Source organism: Gallus gallus, chromosome 9 (assembly GCF_016699485.2).
Source record: "Gallus gallus isolate bGalGal1 chromosome 9, bGalGal1.mat.broiler.GRCg7b, whole genome shotgun sequence".
Taxonomy (NCBI): Eukaryota; Metazoa; Chordata; class Aves; order Galliformes; family Phasianidae; genus Gallus; species Gallus gallus.
In genome coordinates this window covers 8651769-8674294 of record NC_052540.1, presented here as the reverse complement: position 1 = coordinate 8674294, position 22526 = coordinate 8651769, and the positions used below count along the sequence as shown (strand labels likewise).

The following is a 22526-nucleotide window of genomic DNA, read 5'->3' as shown; positions in this document are numbered from 1 at the left end:
TCTATAGCCATTGGGATGATGATAATTCTTTTTAATTCCCATGTGAATATGGTTATTCATTCATGTTTGAAAAAATACTTGTTCTTAAAGTATTCAAGTATAAAGTATAGTGTGTATATATATATATATATATAGAGAGAGAGAGAGAGAGAGAGAGTATAAATAAATAGTATAAAGTATACTATTGAGGGCATTGTCCAAATGCCTCTTGAACAGTGACAGGCATGGGGAACCAACTACCTCACTAGGAAACCTCCTCATAGAAAAGAAATTTTCATGACATCCAATGTGAGTATCACCTGGCACAGCTTTATGCCATTTCCATTTTTCCTGCCCTTGGTTCCCAGGGAACCAACTCCCTCTTCAGTTTGCTTCCTCAGCAAGTTGTAGAGTTAATGCCAGGATTAAAAACTTTGCACACGCAGTCTAGAAACAGCAAGAAGAAAATCTATATCACTTGAATGACCAGTAATACAGCATAAATAACAAGGGTGAATCAGTCCAAGCAAATATTTTACAAATTCTTTGGGTAAAGTTTGTTCATCTACAGCCCTTTCCCACAGCCCAACTGAAGTTGGTGAGAGTTTGGGGTTTTGGCTCAGACAATTCAATTGTCTATTCTGCAATTACAATAAAAACGCAACAGTAGTCTGTTTGGAAACAGCTGATAATAGGAAAAAGAGCTGAATTTGTCAGCAAGTGTATTTGTTGGCACTGATTTGACCAATTGTATGTGTTACATGTTGTATGTATCGTAAATGATATTTATTGCCTTCTGTGAGAGAGTGTAGAGTCTATGTCCAGCTACTTTCTTCAGTGGCTCTCATAGAGGGTAAAGCACTCAGTGGTACGTGTCTATTGAATGTTAAATGCAATACAGCACAGTAATTTGTTATTGAGCATAAATAGATTATTTTCCAATTGCTTTATCAAAACCCATCCTAGTCTCACTGTAGATATGAAGTTCTGACAAGTGAGTTATGTTCCACTCAATGACTTAAGGCTGGTCTATTAATCAAAGGAGATGCTAAGTATTCCCCTACAGGAGAATGATGATGCTTTTATGAACAAAAAATATCCTCATTAAAACTACATTGTTTTTTATTTATTTATATTTAGCTTAAGAACTATTTGTTTTCTATAAAGTACGGTTTTTTTAAGTAGCTAATCATGAACTCAGATTAGGCATCCAATTTCACAGCTCCCTATGACAGATCTAAATTACACGGTAGTTAGTGAAGTTCTTAGAGGAGGAGATGATTGAATTCCCATGCTTTTCTACATCCTGTTTACAGGTTCAAATATCTCCTCTGAATTTATCTGCATTTCCAAAAGTATGCCTGCCTGAGAACCTTGCTGAACCTTGAGCTGCAGCAGTGTGCTACTCCAATGTGACAGCACAGACACCTCCTTTGCGTGTGCAATTTGAGTACTGCTGTTTTTACACTTTCTCAGGTTTCTCTTTTAAGGCAGTAAGATCCAGGAGCTTGTGGTCATTCCCCTTTTTCCTGCATTGTTGGTGTCTAATTTTTTATTTTTATTTGTTTTGAGAATGTGGATGGAAAACAAACTATAGTCACCAATCTTGTTTGTAAGCTAAGCTGTGACATTGTCAAGACAGTTATTTTTCTGGTCTGGGGCTCGTAAGTGCTTTCTTCTTTATATTTTGTGATTTGAACACTCTGGTACTGAATGTTCATGAACTACCTGTTCTACACTGGCAGATTTCTCAGTATCAGTGCTCTGCTTCAGTCAACAACCTTTGATCTAATGGATGGACAGTGCATAGCCTGGCTCATTATAAAGAAATTACTGGGATACTTAAGATGTAAAACTTAAAGCGAGTAATGGAAAACCTGAAGTCAAAATGATCTCATCTGTACATGCCCCATTATCATAAATGGAAGCTGGTTGAATACTTGCCTGTCACAGTTTTTCCACTGGTAATTATCATGTCAAGACTGAAGATATTCTATCCACAGGGAGCTAGAGGATACTATGCTTTTTAAAATATTCTGTATGCATAAGACTTCCTTCTCTGTTAGCTTGCTTATCATTTTGACTATTTCTTTTGAAGTAAGAAACAGATGGCAGCATTCACTGTAATAAGTGCTGAAAAACATGCCAGCCAATTAGGGAAGCTTCAACTGACTGAAAACCTGGAACTTTTTCCAGTATTTTGATGATTTTCTTCCCCCCTGTGTATCTAGAGGAAATTTCTTATTTATCATTTGTTTAATAGAATCATAAAATTAGAGATAAAAGGAAGGTTAGGTTATTGAATCTCTAGTGAGGAACCTAAAAAAAAAAAAGCTGGAATACAGTTCACAGATTCTTCTTTGTTCTCCAAAATTTCATTATTTTCTGATTTTTTTTTTTCTTAAGAAGAAGGAATCCAAAGAAGCAAATAGCCTTGTTAGTGTGAACCCTGTTCCTCACCTCAATGTCCTAGTGTTAACTGGTTTTGTACATTGTCTTTGAATATTCACTAATCCTTCAAATGCCAGCACACGAAACTGCATCTTCCAATAAGTGGTGTTGCAGATCACAGCTCTTTATTTCTTAAAGCCATGATTATTACTATGTTCCATAAACTCTGAAATTGCCATTTGACCTATTCACTTCTCACCCACGTTCTGTGACAAGTCCCCTGCTCATCATTGGGAGGTCTTCTTCATCTGGGAAGGTCACTTCTGAAAACGCAACTCATTACCTATCTGCTCCTTGTGGACAATCATACAGCTCTACATCCTTTTACTCCTTGCAGCAATTAGTATTATGGAAAATATGACCAAGAAGAAGGCATTTTGTGTTCTAATTTGAGATTTTATTCCCTGGTTTTGTTTTGATAATTTTTGTGAGATACTTTGTAGCCCTATCTTTGCTGTTTCACTGTTTTGTTTCAGAGACTGAGCTATGCAGGTTTCACTGTTTCAGCATTCTCAGCCCAACTTTTTTGTCTTTCTTTTTAAAATTTTATTGCTTTCTGCAGAAACCTTTCTTTGCTATTCTTAACATTATACTCTCTAAATGTCTCCTGTAATACCATTACATCAATTTCTCTGCTAACCTTTTGTATTACTCTTTTTCGATGACTTTTCAATTGTAGTCAATGAGCTTCTGAGAATGTGACTTAAAGCAAAATGAGTGCCACTTACAAAGGTAGATTCAGTCAGTAAAAGATGAAATTCTGCTTCAGGCAATAAAGCAATTTTCCAGACTTCATATCAGCTCTTATCAGACCTGGTCTGTTGTTCCTAAATGAAGGTATTTGATGTGTTTATGGGTGACTATGGTCACTTTGGGAAGCATTTGGTAGTAGTTAAGGGTAAAATAGTGATTGTTCTTCAAAATTAGAAACAACTGGTAACTCTGCAATGATGATTTAAAATTTTTTACGTTCTTTCAGACCACAAAGCTGTGTGTTGCTCAGTTGCATTTGAACTTATGGAACTTTTCATTTAATGCTGGTCTCCATTTTTTTATTTTTGGCTGAAGCCCAAGCCTCACATCTTCTAGTTGCAGGATTCCTTTCTGCAAACTCCATCCTTTGCTGAAGGATCAGGGTAACATGAGCCCTTCTCTGCTTCCCAGCAGGCAGCACATTAGAGAACTGCATGCTGACCAGCTGCAAAGACAGGTGCTATTCTCCTTTCCTTTATTCTTCTCCCTTTACTTCATCTTGTAAGTTCCCTAACATTCTGACAAATCCTGAACAAAATGAATGAGTAAATTTTATTAGTTTGGAAAAAGATCTATTTCAGATGATGTGGAGGAGGGGGTTTCAGATTGAAGTTCAACGCTCTTAACCTTGTTTACCACATTTCCATTGGGCTTCCAAGACACTGAGCCAGACTGGAAGTGTAGCTCATAAGGATACATGCAGCAATCGCAAGCAATTAGCATGTGTATTTCCAGGCCCTTTGTCTCCAATAGATCATACTGCAGATGCTTCAGAATCCTCAGGGTTTGGCTAAGCATACTCTGCTTCCCTGCCATTAGAGAACTGGACACAAATGGAAAGAAAAAAGTATGTAGGAATCATTTCATGTCTCTCATCTGTATCTTTTCCACATGTATGTTGCCATTGTGTTGGGTCTAACCCACTGCAGTCATGGAGCTATGTGAACCTGTTCCTGCTGTAAGATGAACAAGAAAGAGGTCTGAAAGAGGCTAGTCTGAAACTCAGACTAGTTTCTTGGCCCTTTATTCGTGAAATGCATCTCTTCCTTCTGCTCCTGTCAGTATCACATGCTTTTAGTGTTCTGCTTAGTGGCTAGAGAACAGCTTTCTCTACCACGTCCATTTTCTCATACTTGACTTAACAGTATCACGTATGTCTGTGGTGCTTTACAAGTAACGTGGTTTAATTTTAGGGGCGGATTACTTCTCAGAGGAAGGCGACTTTTTCTAATGATTGAAAAAAAAGAAAAAGACTAAACTAACTCAGTGCTGAGGTTTATTTGCTACCCAGTGATAATAGAATAATCTGATTGTGGCCTATCCATCAGTTAACATTTTGAGGAAGATTTACTTGTCTACCTCACCTTTACAGGCCTTGTATTATTGATTCAATATGTATCTGATGCAACAGCCTGCATGTCTCAATATTCTGTGATTAAGAAATGAGAAAATGGCAATCTGACTTTTCGGTTAAATTGCAGATCAAGTTAATTCATTTGGTTAACACTTTAGATATTTGGATCAGTTGATGACTCATCCTGATAAAACAAGTGAGGACAACTTTTAATATTTTAATAATAACTAAAAGGATTTATTGGGAAGAAGAAATTGTTCCAAAAGTTTAAAATAATTTAAAAAGTATAAAATAATTATAAGTATTGAAGGCACAACCATTAGTTACCCATAAAATTTAACCACATCCACTTTTCTGCTTTTCCTCGCACAGTCAAAAACATTAACTGAGCTATAAAGTAAGTGAAAAATGAACTTGCCTGGTAGGGAAATAATTTAATCCTTCAACCAGCTAAACTATCCAATCCAATAGATGTACGGGTTTAACAGTTTAGGCAACCTTTTGAATGTTTATTATCCATTTTTTTTATGTTTTTAAAATTGAAAGTGAATTAGGATGTAGAAAAGCCAATGATATGCTCAATCTTATTCTTTTTCCTCTGTCTTAGTTATAAACCCTGGTGATACTTGCTGGAATTTTCCTCAAAGACAGAATAGAATTGAGTAAGTGAGATCTGACTTAAGCTATTTAAAGTGAACATCCATGCTCATATGGGTGTATCAGGATATTTCATGTGCTAGAGAGCAATAGTCTGGCCTTGCTGTGGTATTCCTTCTGTCCCTGAATAAGACCTTGTCCTCAACTTAGAAAAATTCCATTTTTTTCATACTTTTCTTTGACCAGACATTTCATTAGTTCAGAGGGGTTTGCACTAATAAGTTGCTTTAGGTTAATGTGAGGTACCTTCAAATCATTGGAGGTTTCATTCTGGAAAATACTTCACAAGGCTGCATATCCTAAATGGCTGTCCTCCAAAGTCTGGAATTTGAATCTCATTTACTGTAAATGACTGGCAACTAGAGGATGTTGAAAGGTTTTTTTCAAATACTTACAGTGAGAATATAGAGGAAAGGGGGCCCATTTTTCATTTCCCATATAAGACACATGAGCTTATTTGAGAAATTAACTTTAGATAAAAGAAATAATCCCTAGATAGTAATTAACATATTATCTGTTATTGCTTGGGAGTGATACTGTGAGATGCGATATATCCCCAAGCAATGTGTATAGAGACTTACTGTCACATTGCTTCTGTGACAGTTGATGCTCTGTGTTTGGATATGGCTACAGAAGGATCCAGTGTTAGTCTCACTCCACCTCAAATTGCAGTCAGCTAATTTCAAGCAAAGGTTGAGTTTTGTGGATGGTGAACACTTTTCGAAATCTGATGTACAGAACCTTAGTGCAAGCAAGGCTCAAAATCAGGAGCAGAATCAGGCTGATGAATCTGTGCTCCTTATCTTTGGTCCTTTCTACTCCACCCTGCAACCTAGGAATCAGGAAAGTGCCTAAAAAAATAAATATGGAGCCTAAGTGTGGGCTTCTATTTTTGCAATCATCTGTTACTTACATAATATTACCTATACAAGATTATCTACGTGTTTGTGGACTACTGTTCTTCATATTGCTATAAGTAATTGGCTCCGTATATCTCTAAGTGCTTTAAGTATACAATTAAAAGATAGGGTATCTTTCATCCTGACTTTGGCAACTGACAGTTACACATGAGCACTGCAGAGGATAATATTTTTCATATACATGAGTTATTCTTTATTATCTGAAGGAGATGCTTATTCCTCAGCTTCATCCTGTATCAGTCCTCATCTGCCCTATTCACGTGAATGGGCAAAGTTATCCAGCTCCTTTACAGAAAGAATTCCTTCTATTTTCTTTTACAAACAAAATCCATTCTGAGGTGAAAGAAGGCAAACAAAATATGATGGAGTGCAGATATTGTTCTTAACTATTACTGAAGGACTTTAATGTCACTGGCAAGACATATTTAGACTAATCAGGATGCTGTTGGGCCACAGTCTCAATGTGGCAATGGAAATTAAGAAACCTGGATCCTAATTTTGGCTTTTCCACTGACTGGCTGGTGTAACCTTGGGCCATATATTTAATTATTTTGTATTTTTTTTCCTCTTAAATCTAGCCTGTCTTGTTTGTTTAGTTTGCGGAAATGTCTGGACAACGATTGTCCCTTGTGGTGCTCATATAATGCCGAGCTACGAGAGTTCCAGTCTTGGCTGGAGCTTTGAGGTGCCACATGGGTATAAAATGATTATAATGGTAGTATTCCAGTTTATTTTGCAGTGTTTGCTTCTTTGACTTTAAGCAGTGCAGATGAAATCAGAGAAGGTTCCCATGCGTTCCTGCAGTGAACATTATTGAGCTATAGAAATAAAAATAGTCATAACAAAGAATGCATTGGAGCCTTCTGTACAATCCTGGCACCATTTGCGTTGTTGTAACAACTCTTTCGTTGGGCTGAATTGGTTTTGGGATAGAGATTGTAATGCTTTGAATGGAAGCCACAGTCTCTGCAAGACACAGAGTGAACTGTAGCAGGCGACGTCACTTGGGTTAAAGACCTCTTTTCACAGCCACTATGCTTGTTGGCACGCTCAGCAGAGATGTCACAGGCTGTATGTTCTTCGGTACTGAATTACCCTGTCTCTTGTGCTGGATTCCCTCTGTGCTGGAGAGAAGTCTCACTCCTTTTTGATGGGAATGTAAAGGAAATGAGATGAACTAGGCAGCTGATTTAGCAGTCTGGCAAGATTTTTTTTGAGATCAAAAATGCTTCAGAGAATTTTCTGAATACAAATAAAATCAGAGGAATATTTCTGGAAAGACTATCATTCTAATGTGCTTAATTGCACTCTAAATGATTTTTTCACCTCTGGATTTTTCAAACATTGCCCTATACATGGTTGCTCTCAAAGACCGTGTGAGCAGTCCTGATGGGAGTCAGTTGTTTGTGGTTCCTGCTGCTTTCCAGGGTGGCAAAAGCACAAGGCATTCTGTGGGCTGTGTTAGGTAGGCACTGTTTTATGGTCTGGGCATGGGCAGGGGTATATTCACCTGTACTATGTTATAAGATACATCTTTGAGTGATATTAGAAAGTGGATGGGAATAAAATTAAACTAGTTTTATTCTGCTTAATATTTCTATTTATAAAAGGAAAAAAACTCACAACCTTAGCTCAGGAAAAACTAGCGCTGCTCAGTAATGAAAGACTGTGGGGACTAACTTCAGAGATTGAAGCAATGTCCACAACACACTTGTCAATAATGGTGGGCAGTAGTCTATACTGGCTGTAATAGAAGCAATTTTACAGTACTCCTGTAGTAGGAATAGGACTGGAGAGAACAGATTAGCAGGTGAAGAAATTCACTTATGTGAACACAGAGCTATTTTACCCATGGTGATGAATGCGCAGTCCTGCTGGAGCAGTTGCTTATCCCTGGATAGTGGCACAGCTGTGACTTATCCTCGTGTTTCTTATGTGTCCCAGCACTGCTACAGAGTCTGTCTCAGATGTCTGCTTGTAGAGAAAAGAAGTCTTTGAGGCTTTCAAAACTGACTTTAAGAAACTTGGTAAAGTGTCAGGAGTACAATACTGTAGAAGTTCAATATGAACATATGCTAATCCTATAAAACTGAGTAAGAGCTGATTTGTATGACCTGTTCTGTGAATGTTTTTTTTTTTTTTTTTTTTGTAATAGCTTGATATTATGCTGTTGATGCAAAAATCCTGATTGTCCATAGTGCAGTTTTGATGACTTAAATGGATTGCTTCTATGAGAAGTCTGGGAGTACACAAGCAAGGGAATCGCATTAGGACTTTATCAACTTGGAAATGAAGCAGCCAGTATGATGCTTTGCAGTCTGCTGCTAGATAGAATGTGTTATCTGAGTGGGAAGAATGTACCACCTAGGGAGGAATATAACTGCATGCATCAGTACAGGTTATGGGCTGACCTGCTGGAAAGGAGCTCTGCAGAGAAGAACCTTTGTCCGGGTGGACAACAGGTTTGCTATGACATATCAGCGTGCATTGGTGGTCAAGAAGGCCAGTGGTATCCTGGGGTTCATTAAAAAGAGCATGGCCAGCAGAGTGAGGGAGGTGGTGATTCTATGATCCTCCTCCTCTACTCTGTTTTGTTGAGGCAAAATCTGGAGTACTGTGCCCAGTTCTGGGCTCCGCAGTCCAAGAAGACAGGGATCTCTTAGAGAGAGTCCAACTGAGGACCACAAAGATGACCTGGATCTGAAGCATCTCCCATACAAGAAAAGGCTGAGAGCCCTGGGGCTGTTCAGCCTGGAGAAGAACAAGGGGAGATTTTATCATTGCTTATAAATATCCAATGGGAATGAGTCAAGTGGATAGGGGCAGGCTCTTTTTGATGATGCCCAGTGACAGAATGTGAAGCAATGAGCACAAACTGTAATGCAGGAAATTCCACACAAACATGAGAAAAAATGTCTTGACTGCGATGGTGACAGAACATTGGAATAAGCTACCTAGAGAGGTTGTGTAATCTCCTTTTCTGGAGATATTCAAACCCTGCCTGGATGCTTTCATGTGTAACTTACTCTAGGGAACATGCTTTAGCAGGGTTTTGGACTAGGTGATCTACAGAGGTCCCTTCCAACACCTACGAGTCTGTGATTTCATATACAACAGACTGGGAGGAGTGATCTTCACAGTACTGCCCATTCTTGTGTTGCTAGCAATTTTGGCTGTGAAAGCTTGTAGTAGTAGGAGATCATCTTGTTTTCTTCATGGCTATTGCAGCCTCACTAACTGCCACTTATGTTAGTGTCCTGAAAGGCACAATGGGGCATACAGTCCAGCTTCCTCACAGTTTTGGGAAAAGGAAGAGAGAATATAAAAGAAAAAAAAGGAAAGAAAGGCTCCCTCTCTTAAGTGTAGTGAGTTTAAATATATTGTTGACAAGAGAGCAAAATATCTTTCTCTCTTCTGCTAGTTCTCACTTGAGCCATGGGAAGGCCTTTATGGGAGCAAACATCTTGAGTATGGGAATGGGCTGGGTATGGGATTGTGCTGCAAATTAATGGAGATGTAGTGAGAGCTGGCTTCCTGCTCTATGTTCCTGCCAGCTGCAAGTACCACGGTGGCCTCTTGATGACTATCCATAAGGTCAGAAAAGTGTTCTGTTAGGAGCACGTTCTCACTTGCACTATTGAATATTTTTTCTTTAATTACTCTTTCCATGTTTCCATCATTTTATGCTTAAGTCTCATTTTTTCTTTCAGTGTTACCATCAAAGATATCACCTCGAGTGTTAATTTCTCATTTGCTATTGATGTGTCATCCTACAAAATTAAATGAGGATTTACGATTCCTGTATATCCTTGATCAGCTCAGATCCTACATATTAAGTGGATTATCATGATAAATTTGGCATGTTTCAGAAAATAGTTTTATTCACTGTTGATAAGAACAATTCTCATCTATGGAGTCATGGATTTTGTGTGGAAAAAACAGATTCTGATGGGCATCTCTTGGGAATATGTAAAATCTGAGTCTTTGAAAATGCTAATTCCTCCATGCTATTACAAATGGCAACTTTTCCTAAGTAGGAGGCAATTTCTGTCACTGAAATATGCACTTACACTTGAAGTTTTCCACAGTGACATAGAGAATAAAATCTCTACTGGATTGTGTTGACATAAATGGAATGAATTTAAGTGAAGACTGAAGACTTTGCCTTTATTCCATACAAATTTGAAACACTCCATGAAATCCAACGTCTAGTCAAAAGGCTTTCTCATTAAATCACTGAGAAACACTCTGTGGTTATTGGTTTGCTTATGATATTCCCTGTTTTAATTCCTCCTATAGATGTGTACAAAATAGCTCTTTGGGATGGGACCATCTCTGTTCTGTGTTTGTACAGAACTTAGAATAATTGTTTAGTGAGCGGACTTTGTACCATACAAATAAGTGGGTACAGGAAAGAAAAGATGGCTTTGTTGATAGATTTAGAGTATGTTGCAATGCACTAAATGAATCTTGGACACAACTTTGATTCTTTGGCCTTGCTATTCATTTCCAAATGTACCAGGACAAACTGCCTTGAGTTTGACCCTGCCAGGTACTGAGCATATTTAGGACCTGCAGAACTTGCTCAATTCTGAACACAGGTTTTTTTTTACTCTCATAATGAAACTGTTGCGCCTTAGACATTGGCAGCTTGGAGCTCTCTGAAATGGCAAACGTTTTGGAAGAGACATTGCTGTCTGCTTTTGCAACAGTCAGCTCTTTGGAAACATTCCCCTTGAATAATGTTAAAAGTGATTCCAGTTTCTGTAATTTAACTCATCTGTATCATCAGCACCAATAAACGAAACCACTACAGATTCCAAGCTCACCAAGACCTTGCCAAGAGCTGGCATTATACTCCGAGCCAAGTAACTCACTATAAACAATGAGTATGGAGCTCAACAAGTGGGTACGTTCTTGCAGTGTGTGTGCGCCTAGCTGGCACCTCAGGTGAAGAGCTCTAAATCCTGCTGTTACCTTCTCAGTTACATCAATCACAATAGCTACCAAAGTTGTGCTGTCCAATAAAAGCATACACCTCCTAAGAGGTTACACAGGTATGATCTACTGAAAAAAACAGAGTACAGGAATTATTTCATAGTTAAGTTTTAAGAGCTGTGAAAGTATTAGGAAGCTAATGGTTACTGTGTTTTTTCAACTTCTGTGGGCATACCATGTTTTGCAGTACTAATGTGTACCTTCAGAAGAATCATTTTTCTGTTATTTGTGTATCAGAAAATGTGAGTGAAGGGAACGATGGATTTCTCAGTCTCAGGCTTTGTTGCATTTCCATAGGAGTCATTTGTGTACTGTGCATTGGAGGGAATAGAAGGCCAAGCACTCAGTGTAACCAAATGGAACTTTGCCTGGCTCCAACAGCCAAGGACATGATCATAAAAAGAGCTGTGCTTAATTGTAGAAACAGATATTGGAGCAGGCACATTATCGGGAGCTCTGACTTCCTCTCCCAGGGTGTCCCAGTGTCTTCCAGTGTGTTTGTACTAGGAGAAGCTGTTGCAGAATATGGCACAAAATAAACCACTGTCCTTTTAGTTTCATATGCAAATTAATAGGTACATGGCCTTGTTATAACTTATTAGTAGCATAGTTTGTGAGTAACAGCTCATATTAGCATTTTTGCCTTCAAGCAAAACTTTAAGACAGATTCTCAGATTCTCTCTGCATCTTTTTTTCTCACATCCATAGTGGCACAGTGCTGTCCAATTGTAGTAGAGTATCAAGAGTTAATTTGGAGTCTTTTGTTCTTTCTTTTTCAGTGTCTTAACTCTTGAATTAACTCTGTGACTTGACTGACATATTGCTGGAAGAATAAAGAGTAAAATACAGCATTGCTTGTCTGTATCTGACAATGTAGATTTCTTGTGAAGAGTTGAAGTACTGGATAGCACCCAAATGTAAAATCTTGTGGTGACTAAAAACTGAAGTGTTCTTAAAATTGGCTTCATCTGACATGTCACAAGCAGAATTCTCAGCTGTAGGATGAAAAAGCTTAAAATTGTCTCATTCAGACAATAATTTAGGGAGATTGCAACCCCTCACCTTTATGTTGAATTCATCCTCTTTGATCAGGGCTTGATTATCTTTTCAAACCAGTTTTATATGAGGGTAGTACCATTGGTTTCACCCAGTGATTTACACTGGAGCAGCATCTTAATTCTCCTCTCTCTCCTGCTCCTGCGGACAGGTTTTATCTGAGAAGCTTTTAGAGTGGCTCATGCTGAGAGTACCTGCAGTATGTAATTCACGGGGCCGAAGGGTTTTGTGGCTAGGCCCAGCTTTCCCTGAATACCTGTCGTACAGAGGCATTTGGGAACAAGATACTAACCAGGTGATCCCTCAGCTTGTCCCCCCACGCAGCCTTGCCAAGCCAGCAGCTATGTGGGGCAGTGTCAGCTCCTTACTCCAGACCACTCACTGCCATTGCTGTGATGCTGCTTTCCCACATAGGGCTTTTTGCTTGCTTTCACTTAGGCTGGGACTCCATAAATATATTTTTGGGAACATGGCGCTTAGGATGACCACAACTTTTGACTTAAACAAGAGAGGAGTGTTTGTTTTTCAGAGTACATCTCTGCAGCCAACAATGCGATGGCAGCTGTGGGGACTGAGCAGAGTTGCATCAAACTGCCTGGCACGGGTGATGGCAGGGATTCAGGGCCATGCAGAGCTCACTGGGATTTTGCCACCATAGGATACTCCATTAAAACCTTCAGACACTTTTTTTCACTTTGTGGATTCCTGTGTTTGTCACAGCCACAATGTGATCTGTGCTCACATTAGCTAAGATATATCTGGGTGTGCTTCTGTCCCTGAAAGACCTGCAGTGCCCCAGGCCACCAAAGCTCCCACTTGGAGATGTGGACCAGTGAGGTGGATGCTCCCATGAGCAGAACAGCACCCCATAGCTTTGGTTTGTTTGTGGATTACTAAAATTTACACTGTCAAGAAAGCTGAATAAGAATTTTACTGCTGCTTAGATCCAGTTTGTTTTATTCTGAAGTATCACAATGCTGCATTTTGGTAAAGTAGATCATTTCATGTTACTCTTCTGGGAGGATGGGCTTGTCCTTATGGCAGATGGTTCCAAGAGCACCTGGACTTCAAAGACAGGCTTGGTCTGCATCTCCTCGAGCTGTTGAAAAAATCTTGGATCTGAAGAGATCCCCCAAAGACTTGAAGATGAGGATATGAAGTTTTCAGTTCCAGTTTATTGCTATCAAATTTTATTAAAAAAAAAATTCAGAGAAAAAGCTGCTCTCTCTATATATTTTTAAGATTCTTTTCAGGCTGTGTGCTTAGACTATGGAATGCATCACTTTTCTGAATGGTACATCTACAGTCCCGCAATTTTGGCTAAGTTACCTCTCACTCTGTGCAACAGGGCTTGTCTTGGTATGTTGGTATGCACATATGGTACATAGACAGTTGGTGAATTCTAAAGGAATGACCTTCAGGACTGACATTCTTCTATATTTTCATGTTTTTGTCATGCTATGGTGGGTTTGTACGTTCCTCTTTCATCTCCTCTGAGTAAAAAACTCTGCAGTCTTCCAGACAGCGTCTCTCTCACTCTATCAGACCATCTGTTCCCAGATTACAGATTTCTCTGCATGAGTACCAGGTAGCAGACGTGACTTCGCCCAATAACTACAGTAAAAAAGGCTTTCACACACTCTCTGCAATCTGTGAACATATGATCAGTCTAGGATAACATGTCGTGCCAAATACACACCAGATAAATTTATATGCAGTAGCAGAATGAACCCTGAAATCAGGTACTTGGCAAACACAAACATGGCATTTCCTCTACATGTTTCAAAAAGGGACTTCTGTGACTGCAAGGAAATTCTGTGTTCCTGACATGCATCTCTTGGGTTTTACTTAAAGGGAAGATGGTGGTATCACTGCCTCATGTCAAAGCTTGAAGTTTATGTGGGCACAGTGTCTCAGTAATGAGTTTGCCAAGTGATGGGAGTCCCCAGAACCAGGACATCTTTTTATTCTTTTAGCATTTTCACTGGATTCTGCCTATTTTGTGAGTAGGATATAGAGATAGGTATCTCTAAGAGTATCTATAAATACATGGTATACTTATATCTAAGCCCTTTTATCCCCTTTCCTGTTTCACATCAGTCCATAAAGGACTGCACTTAGAATATTCAGGATTTTTTTGGGTTGAAGGGAGTTGCCACTTACACTGATGACCATAGAGCACTTGCTCTATGGCCAGTCCTGTTCGTTTTTTTTTTTCTTTAATGGTTGAAAAGCAAGAAGATGGCTTAAAATTGAGGGACCACGTGTGGGTACCAAAGACAAATAAGGCACAAAACAACGGTGTTGAGCTATTCTGTGATCTGTGAGCCAAGCTGAGTCTTTATTTCTGCTGCAAGGTTATGTAGTGCAGTATATTCCAACAAAAATAGATAATGCATTTACTTTTGGATAAGTGATTGTTTGTGTTAAATATCTTGTGTTAGTCTTGTGTTCTCCAGTGATTTCTATGCAAATGAGAAGAAAGTCTTAAACAAATTAATACCCAAGAGAAAGTATTACAGAGGTAGTAAAAGAATTTACTATAAACTTTTAACTTTTTAGATGCCTTTTATAATATATTATTTGCTGCCGCTGGCATTTCTGATGAGAAAAGGGATTGGTCACCTGCTACACAGCACTACAAGAAAAGTAATTTGTGCAAAGATTTTTCACAGAAGTGGGAGAACCTCGAAGTATTGTGTTTGTATGTGCGCTGATAACTTCAGTAAATGATGAAAGGAAGTAACGTTCAGGGAGTCGATGTTTTATTACATATTTCAATGTGCAGACAATTTTTATCACCATATATGTGCATATGTTAACAGCAAACTCACAGTTAAAATCTGACCTTGGTCTGACGTTTTTTGAGAGACATTCACCACATTGAAAAAGCTCCTTTTGAGATCTTGTCTTTACTGAGCAGTCATGTTTCATAAAGCCTGACAGCTCCTGTGGATCCCGAGCGGGATTACATCATACAGGACAGTAGTAGGAGATGTGTAGGAAGGTAATTGGGTGGCCAGAATGACCCGTCACCTCATGCTGTAACTAATTCTAGTTGGTCAGTACAGCTTGGGCTTCACCGAGAAGGTGGAGAGGGGATTTCTGAGAGCTGTGTGCAGGGCCGCACCAACAACGTGCTGATGTGGTGGGTGACCACTAAGGCTGAGCCTGGGACATGGGACAGCCCTCGTTCTCAATGGGGAGCACCACAGAGTTGCTTCCTGCACTTCGCTCTGTTGAAAACAAGGATCATTTTCCCAGAGAGTTCAGCATTATCTTTTCTTGAGCCCAGGGGAAAAATGCAAGATATGGAATGCAGGACAGGAAAACTTCTGGCTTACAGTGAAGGTAATTCACTTGCACAGTCACAGCAGCAGACATTCACTAAGCACACGGAAATGCTGCAACATCTGAGTGCAAAATATAATTATAGTCAGTATAAATGAAGAGATTTTGACTGTAAACAATTTATTCATTGCTATTCTTTCCTGAAAGATTAGTTCCTAATTTGGAACAAATCTCCCTTTACCCAAAGCCCCCAGCACTGCTCTGCTTCTGGAGAAAACAAAAAAACATTTCAGGTCTGGAGTGATAAGTGCCCTTTGTCAAAGAAATGGCTTTGTTCTGAAAATCAAAATGATGTAGGTGTGATTACCTCTGCGTGTGGAGATCATCTTCAGCATTAGGCAGATGGTATTCAAATAAATGTTGACTCAGGCTTCTGCATTTTCTCTCAAATTTCATCTTTATTCTTCAGTTTGTGCAACTGCTTCTGCAGCTTGGAACCAAATCTTCATTTTAATGTTCTTCTTTTGTCTGTGTTTCCGTCACTGCTTCATCCACATCTTTCAGCTTTAATGTTACAATAGTATGTGGGAGGATTAGTTACACTGATTAAAAAAAAGAGAGAGAATGAATTAATCTAAAGGCCAGACACCTTCATTAAGCAAAGTAGGGAGAATAATACATATAATTAGCAAGACTTCTGCTTACCGTATGCTCTAATGTAATATATTAGCCAACTAATTATTTTAAAATATTAATTGTCTTGAAATTGTTAGCTACTACTGTTAATAGCCAATTAGGGCTACTTTCAAAAGGAAGTTATTTCCTGATAATGATCAAATTTTAGGCAATCACAAAATACTTATCCACGTTTGCTTTCATACTGTCTTTCTGTTTATTCCATTTCATAATCTGAAATTCATTTTTTTTTCCCCTCCATAAAACAGAAGGGCAGTTAGAGGAATGCACATTCTATAAATGATGCTTATATTGGTAGAAATTGGAACAACAAAAATTTTTCTTCTTTTTGATACTTTGAGTGTGCAGATATTCTCAGTAATGTTTACAATGTTTACAATGCATTGTGCCTGTATTCCACTGCCAGGGAGTATGACTGCTAGCAGCACAACATCTGACTTATTCCTAGTAGTATGTTTTTCCATCTACCGTTCATGTTCTCAAAATAATAATTACAGTTAGCACATACCTGTTTATTAAGCTCCTGTTCTGCAAACTCTGTTCTCCTGGTTTAATTTTACTCCGCTTACTTAAACTTTTGCATCCATTTTCTCCTATTATTATAAATTAACATATAGATACATATAGGTACAGAAGTGTCCTTTTTTTGTGGAAGCAGCCTTCTCTTCTATGTTTATAGTTTCTTCAGCTCCACCAATATTTCAGCCATATTACCTCATTCCACCTGAAAAAGAGGAAATGCATTTTGAAGGTGTGTCATGGAATAATTGTTTTGTAATTAAAACATTTACCTGCAAAATTATTCACAGGATTTAGATGATTCAGAATTAAATCTCTCCCTGTCTTATTTTACTGCACATACAGGTGTGCTGTTGCTGTTTGTCTGTTTCCCTTCATGTTTCCCCTCTTCTTTTAAGAAGAATGAGACTTTTTTAAACTGCTTTTTTAGAATCCAGAATGTTAACTCTCCACTGTACACCGTTTTGTTCCATTATGTTCCATTAGATCATTACATCACTCCAGATGCTTTTTTTTTGTACCAGACAATATGCTATCCCTGTTTGTTACGTTCTGCATTTTTAGTGGTTTAAAATACCGACTTCAGAAGCATTGGTTATGTTTGATGTGCAAAGATCCTTGGATAGAAACAGGAAAAGTTTATAAGAAGTGCTGTCTTAAGTGGTAGAGTGTTAATAATGGCAAATAAAAAAGGACACTGAATCATAAAAATCACAATCAACAAATGAATTGATTTGAATTTTTAAGTGTGATTGCTTACATCTTGGAGATGGAAGTGAAAATATGTAAAATAACTCATCCAATTGAAGAAAAAAGTCTCCTAAAACAATTGAATTATACAAAAGGAAGACAAGCTGTGTGACTCATCATGCTCCAGCTGGAAACTCTCTGTCCTGAGGGAAAGCATGTCTGCCTTGATACAAAATGCGTTATTAGCGGAGGTGTTTTTAAGAAGAGACAGAGGGAACTTCCATTAGGTTTTGACTGCCAGTGACATGTTAGGAAAATTACAGACTACTGAGAATTTTTATTTAAAAAAAAAAAAATCTGCCACTTGAGATATCGTAATTTTTTGGCTAGTATTGGATTTTTTTTTAGCTTTTGAGATCAGAAGAGATGACTGTAATCATCTGCTCTAACCCTATGAATAAAATGGGCTGTAGCAATTCACAAAATTCTTCAAGCCACAAACTGCAGTGTGGGTTCTGGAGAAGTGCCCAGTCCTGAAAAGCAGAGTATCTCAAAAAGAAAAATAAAGTAGCAGAATAAGATATCTTGACAATATTTGACATCTGTATTTTAAGTGCCAAGGAAAGGCTAGAAGATCTTTACAAGGCCTAATCTATTGTTCTTTTGTTTGTTTGTTCATATAATTGTTTAAAAGAGTGGTTACTTCGCTGGACAGCATTTAAAGAAAAGTGCAGGAAACGTGATAACCACCTTGAAGAGGATTTTTTTCCCCTGTGTAATATTACCTGAAGTAGTTGCCTCGGCCCTGACTTTTACCCCTTCTCTGAGATGTGCTCATTTCCTTTTCTTAACTTCAGGGACCCACTGGACAATTAACTTCAGGCACTGCACTGCAAGCTTTAAAGAAATTGTAGTGAAAGTTGAAACTCCTGCACGCTTCACTATTTAGTTTAATTTGGAAGTCAAGAATGGATTTACCTAACTTAAACAGGTTGTTAAGGAAACCTAAATAGCAGAGAGCTCCTATGGAATTGTAGCAGAGGCTTTCATGGTGATATGACTGAGGCTGGCACCGTAATTTTATGGGAGTTTTGAAATGGCTGAAGGGGTAAAGCTGTAAAAACAAATAGCAAACAACTCCTTCCACCTATGCCCAAATTCCCACGTGAGCAGAAGCACCACTAACTGCAGTGTTGTCTGTTTTCTGGTGGTATTTCTTTGCCTGTTTTATTGGGTTTTTTTTTCCATAGAAAGTTTAATTTGGATGTTAGTCCGCTTTATGAGAATAAGTTGGGCCTGTAGCTGTTACACTGCTTCACAGGAAAAATATCTATGTATTATGAAGAGTAGCTGTCTTAAATTTATTTTCTGCATATTTCTGAGTAACAGGTAAGGATTTTTATAGTATGTGACTCCATAATGGTCTGTCTCCTGTTTTCTAAACTTCCAAACTTTAGTATGACATTGAGGGTTTCTTTTTCCTTTCTTTAATGCAGGCTACCAACTCAGCCTGTAACATGTGCCAGGAAACAGGTGTATTCAGTATGCTAACGAAAACACATTTTAAAGAAAGAAAATCCACATTCTTCAAACTATCTGCTTTCAATGAAAGCAGTGGTATATTACAGATACAGGATTGTGGAGACCAGAAAACATTTTTGTTCAGTTCCCATTGAGCTCCTGTGCACACATATGCAGCTTAATGCAAGCTCTCAGGTGAATATAGCTGATTTTCTTTGCTTTTTCACATAGGATAACCCACTCAACACTGTTTCTATTCTTAAATGCTTAAATGAATAATGATTCTGACCATTTTATTTTTACTGTTCTGAGACGACTTACTCTTGATTTGAATTGAAGTCAGTGGGACTTATTTTAAGGAACACTGATTCCTTTTAGAAAATACTGTCAATGTGCCCAACATTTCCAGTTAATGAAACCCAGATTTCTATATGGTGCCTGCAGTTGATCATAGTCTTTCTTTGCAAGTTGTACAGAGCTCTTTGGACCAAAGTGAGAATAAATAACACCTTAAAAGCAGGCAGGACCACTCTGCATGCCTGAAAAGTACATAAAGCAAAGCTAAGGAACTGGAGAAAGATTGGCCACTGGGCTTTCCGCAGATCTGATTTACCTTAAAGAATTTCCAGTGTTTGTGGTTTCTCTGCAAGACCTCCCTGATGAGCATGTTTGTGTGGCTTGCAAAGCATAGGTGGTATCTTTGTACATGTAATTGCTTTGCTTTCCATGTGTGGCAGAGACACGTGGTATGGCTGGCTAGACTGTAACTGTCATGAACAACAACAACCCCATCGAAAAAAAGATTTATCCCTTCCACATTTATTTTTAGTATAAAAGGGAGAATGGTGGCAGTGGTAGAAGATGATTATGCAATTCCTTCATTTTTAATTTAGAATTCTAAGTTTTCTGAAGGGCTTTGTGGGTTACAGCAGAACTGATATTTTTAGGATGTTACAGATGTCAGGCAAGTTAATCCTGGTGTAAATTGAAAGAAGTGATTTCTAGACTTCACAGCATGAGTTTGATATTCATTTGCACTGAGGCAAGAGTCCCCTCAGTATGCCAATCTTGTCTAGGTAGAAAGACATCTCTGCTTTTGATGTCTTGTCTCAAAACTCATTTAGTTGAACCGTTATAGGAAAAGAATTGTTTGTTGTAAGAATTTAGCATTTGCCATCCTTTAATTAAGAACTGACAGATCTTCCACCTACACATTTTGAAGACATTCCAAAAGTCTTGTTTTGCTTTGAATTTCCAGGAAAGAAACAATAGGGAATAGAATGAAAATTCTATATGCTATGCATTTATAAACATCTGCACAAAAATACATAGGTCCTTCAGGCCACCCAAAGTTAAGGGGAACCTTCCTGAAGAAGTGAAACAGTTTTGTTTGCTGTCTGTTATGGCCAGCTGTAAAAATGTTCCTAGGCATGACCCTGTCACTATCATTCTCATGTATAATTACAGTCAAGTCAAGTCAGTGAAAAGTTCATGTATAGAAGCAGTCATTTTTGTAGGTCAGGATTCTGGAACTGAATGGTGCATTTTTGCAGTGAGCTTCTAGATTCGCTTGATAAGAAATGTTAGAGCTTGCTGCATACATTGTCATCAAAATGTCATTATGCAGCTGAAACTGAGTACTGACATTGGTTACATGTATTGTCACTTCATCCCATGGCAGCTGTTGCTGTACTGGGAGGCTGAAAAGCCCGTCATGGGGATGAAAGCTAAACCTCTGCACAGGCTGCACCTAAACAGATGATGTACCTGTTTTCAAAGGTTTACTCTCTTCTCTTGACACTTAAGATTGCCTTAGTTTATTTGCAAAGTGTGCTATTTGTTCTGTAAAATGCTATTCTATCAGGCTTTCAATCCTGTTACCAGGCATATAAGGACAAATGATCTCCTTGGCATCTAGTGTGTTATTATGGATGTTTTTATCAGCAAACAAAGCAAAGAGGTTTCAAGTTAGCATCAAAGATGCATGGTTTTGAAATACCAAACAGTTTTTTCTTGGTCCTGCTGTTTCAATGGATTACACTTAACCCATGGAAAGATTAATACAGATATGATGCGACATCTTCTCTCTGACCACTACTAAAGCACAGTACTTTGTACTGTTATCCTTCACCCATTTGTCAACTATATCTAATTGATTAGGCTACTGTAACATTTTTATTCTCCACATGAAGTTCCCTCCTCAGCAATCTCTCCCTCCTAAATTGTACATTAATCATTAATTACAAAATCAATGGGAGTGATGGTCTGGACATATGCAATTGATCGCTTCCCTCTTCGGATTAGCATAACCTACCAATTCATTATGTGCAGTGAATAACATAGTTGCTACCACTGTGAAATAGGGCAGGTCACTTGCTGTAAATGCCTTAACAAAATGTTGTGTCATGTGTCTTTTCATTCACCAAGTGTTTACTGTGTGCTCGGAGGGATCCATCTCCTTTTCTGATGTCTCCTAGCTTACAGCAAAGGAATGATCACAAATGTAGACAGCTAAACACTCAGATGTTGAAAGACAGAGGTTCTTCTGAACGCTGCAGTGATTAAATTGTGAGCTGCATAGTGCTGAGACTGCAGCTATGAGTAAGATGTTTAAGATAGGATCAAAAATGTTGGTGTGATCATGTTTCTTGCATGAGAAAGATGAATGGGAATTTAAGCCTTGGTGTTCATACTTTCTTGTATTTTAGCATATTTAAACAGTGAAATTTCCCATATATTTTTTCGTTCTATGCTATGCTAGGATTAGAATCTTCCCTACCTCTTTTCTCAAGGAAACAAACTTTTCAAGCTTGCTTTCCAAAATAGCTTCTGTGGTCTTTCAGTAGCTACCACTTAAAGCTTAATAACCAGATCAACTATGAAGGAGAGAGAACACTGCCTGTAAGAGTCAGGACAGGAGCTGACATGAAATAAGTATTCCTTTCATAGGTGAAAGAAAGAAAGAATAACTTCAGCTTTTTTTTTTTTTTTTTTCTCCTTGATATTATTGTCTTTTTAGTGCCTTCTTCCAGGTGTTTCACTGAAATTATTCGGGCACATAGAATAGGAAAGTGGACAACAGGAATAAAGTTTACTCTTCTTATCAGCCTAAGAAGTCTGCACTCTATACTGAATGAAATTTAATCACAAACTTCATCTACTTATAACAGGAATCATTGTCGTGAAAGATGACTTAGCTGCTTGGGAATGCATGCTTACGATTTCCATAAACATTAGTGGAGACTTTATTAGATTTTTAGGGGAAGTAAAGTAAATAAAAAAAATAATTCCCAATTTATTTCCTTCAAGAAGGACTTCAGCAGGATTTGGGCCAGGCCCCAAGTGTTTCTTACTGACTTCAACTGACTTTGTTCTAGGATTTCTAAAAACATGTCCTGTAACGTTTAAAGCAGGGTTACAAAACTGAAGGTATGACTTCAACTGAAAATACGTTATTTAAAATATTTAATTTAAAATATCTATAAGAAATAAAGTAGGGAGAATATCTTAAACAGGGTTAATACTAATGTTTGCCACAAAAGTGAAGCTAGTCTATGAAAGAAAGAATAATCATAATCTTATTTGTTGTCAGTTAGGGAGAGGACAATGGGGAACTGATTTAAACTAAAAAAAAGGGAAGA

The 22526-nt window shown here is 38.2% G+C and overlaps 1 protein-coding gene and 1 long non-coding RNA gene across 4 annotated transcripts in view; one reads left to right on the top strand and one right to left on the bottom strand.

Moving 5' to 3' along the window:
• Positions 1 to 22526, top strand: part of LOC107051846 (insulin receptor substrate 1) — a 292419-nt gene that overhangs the window by 241699 nt on the left and 28194 nt on the right. The window lies entirely within an intron of this gene.
• The window catches only part of LOC107051845, a 101083-nt gene continuing 92498 nt past the window's right edge, over positions 13942 to 22526 (bottom strand). Inside the window, exons 17-19 of the long non-coding RNA XR_006930916.1 lie at positions 16664 to 16879; positions 15827 to 16061; positions 13942 to 15581 (exon numbers count right to left, since the gene is read on the bottom strand). This is a non-coding gene — a long non-coding RNA (uncharacterized LOC107051845). The remainder of the gene's footprint in view (positions 15582 to 15826; positions 16062 to 16663; positions 16880 to 22526) is intronic.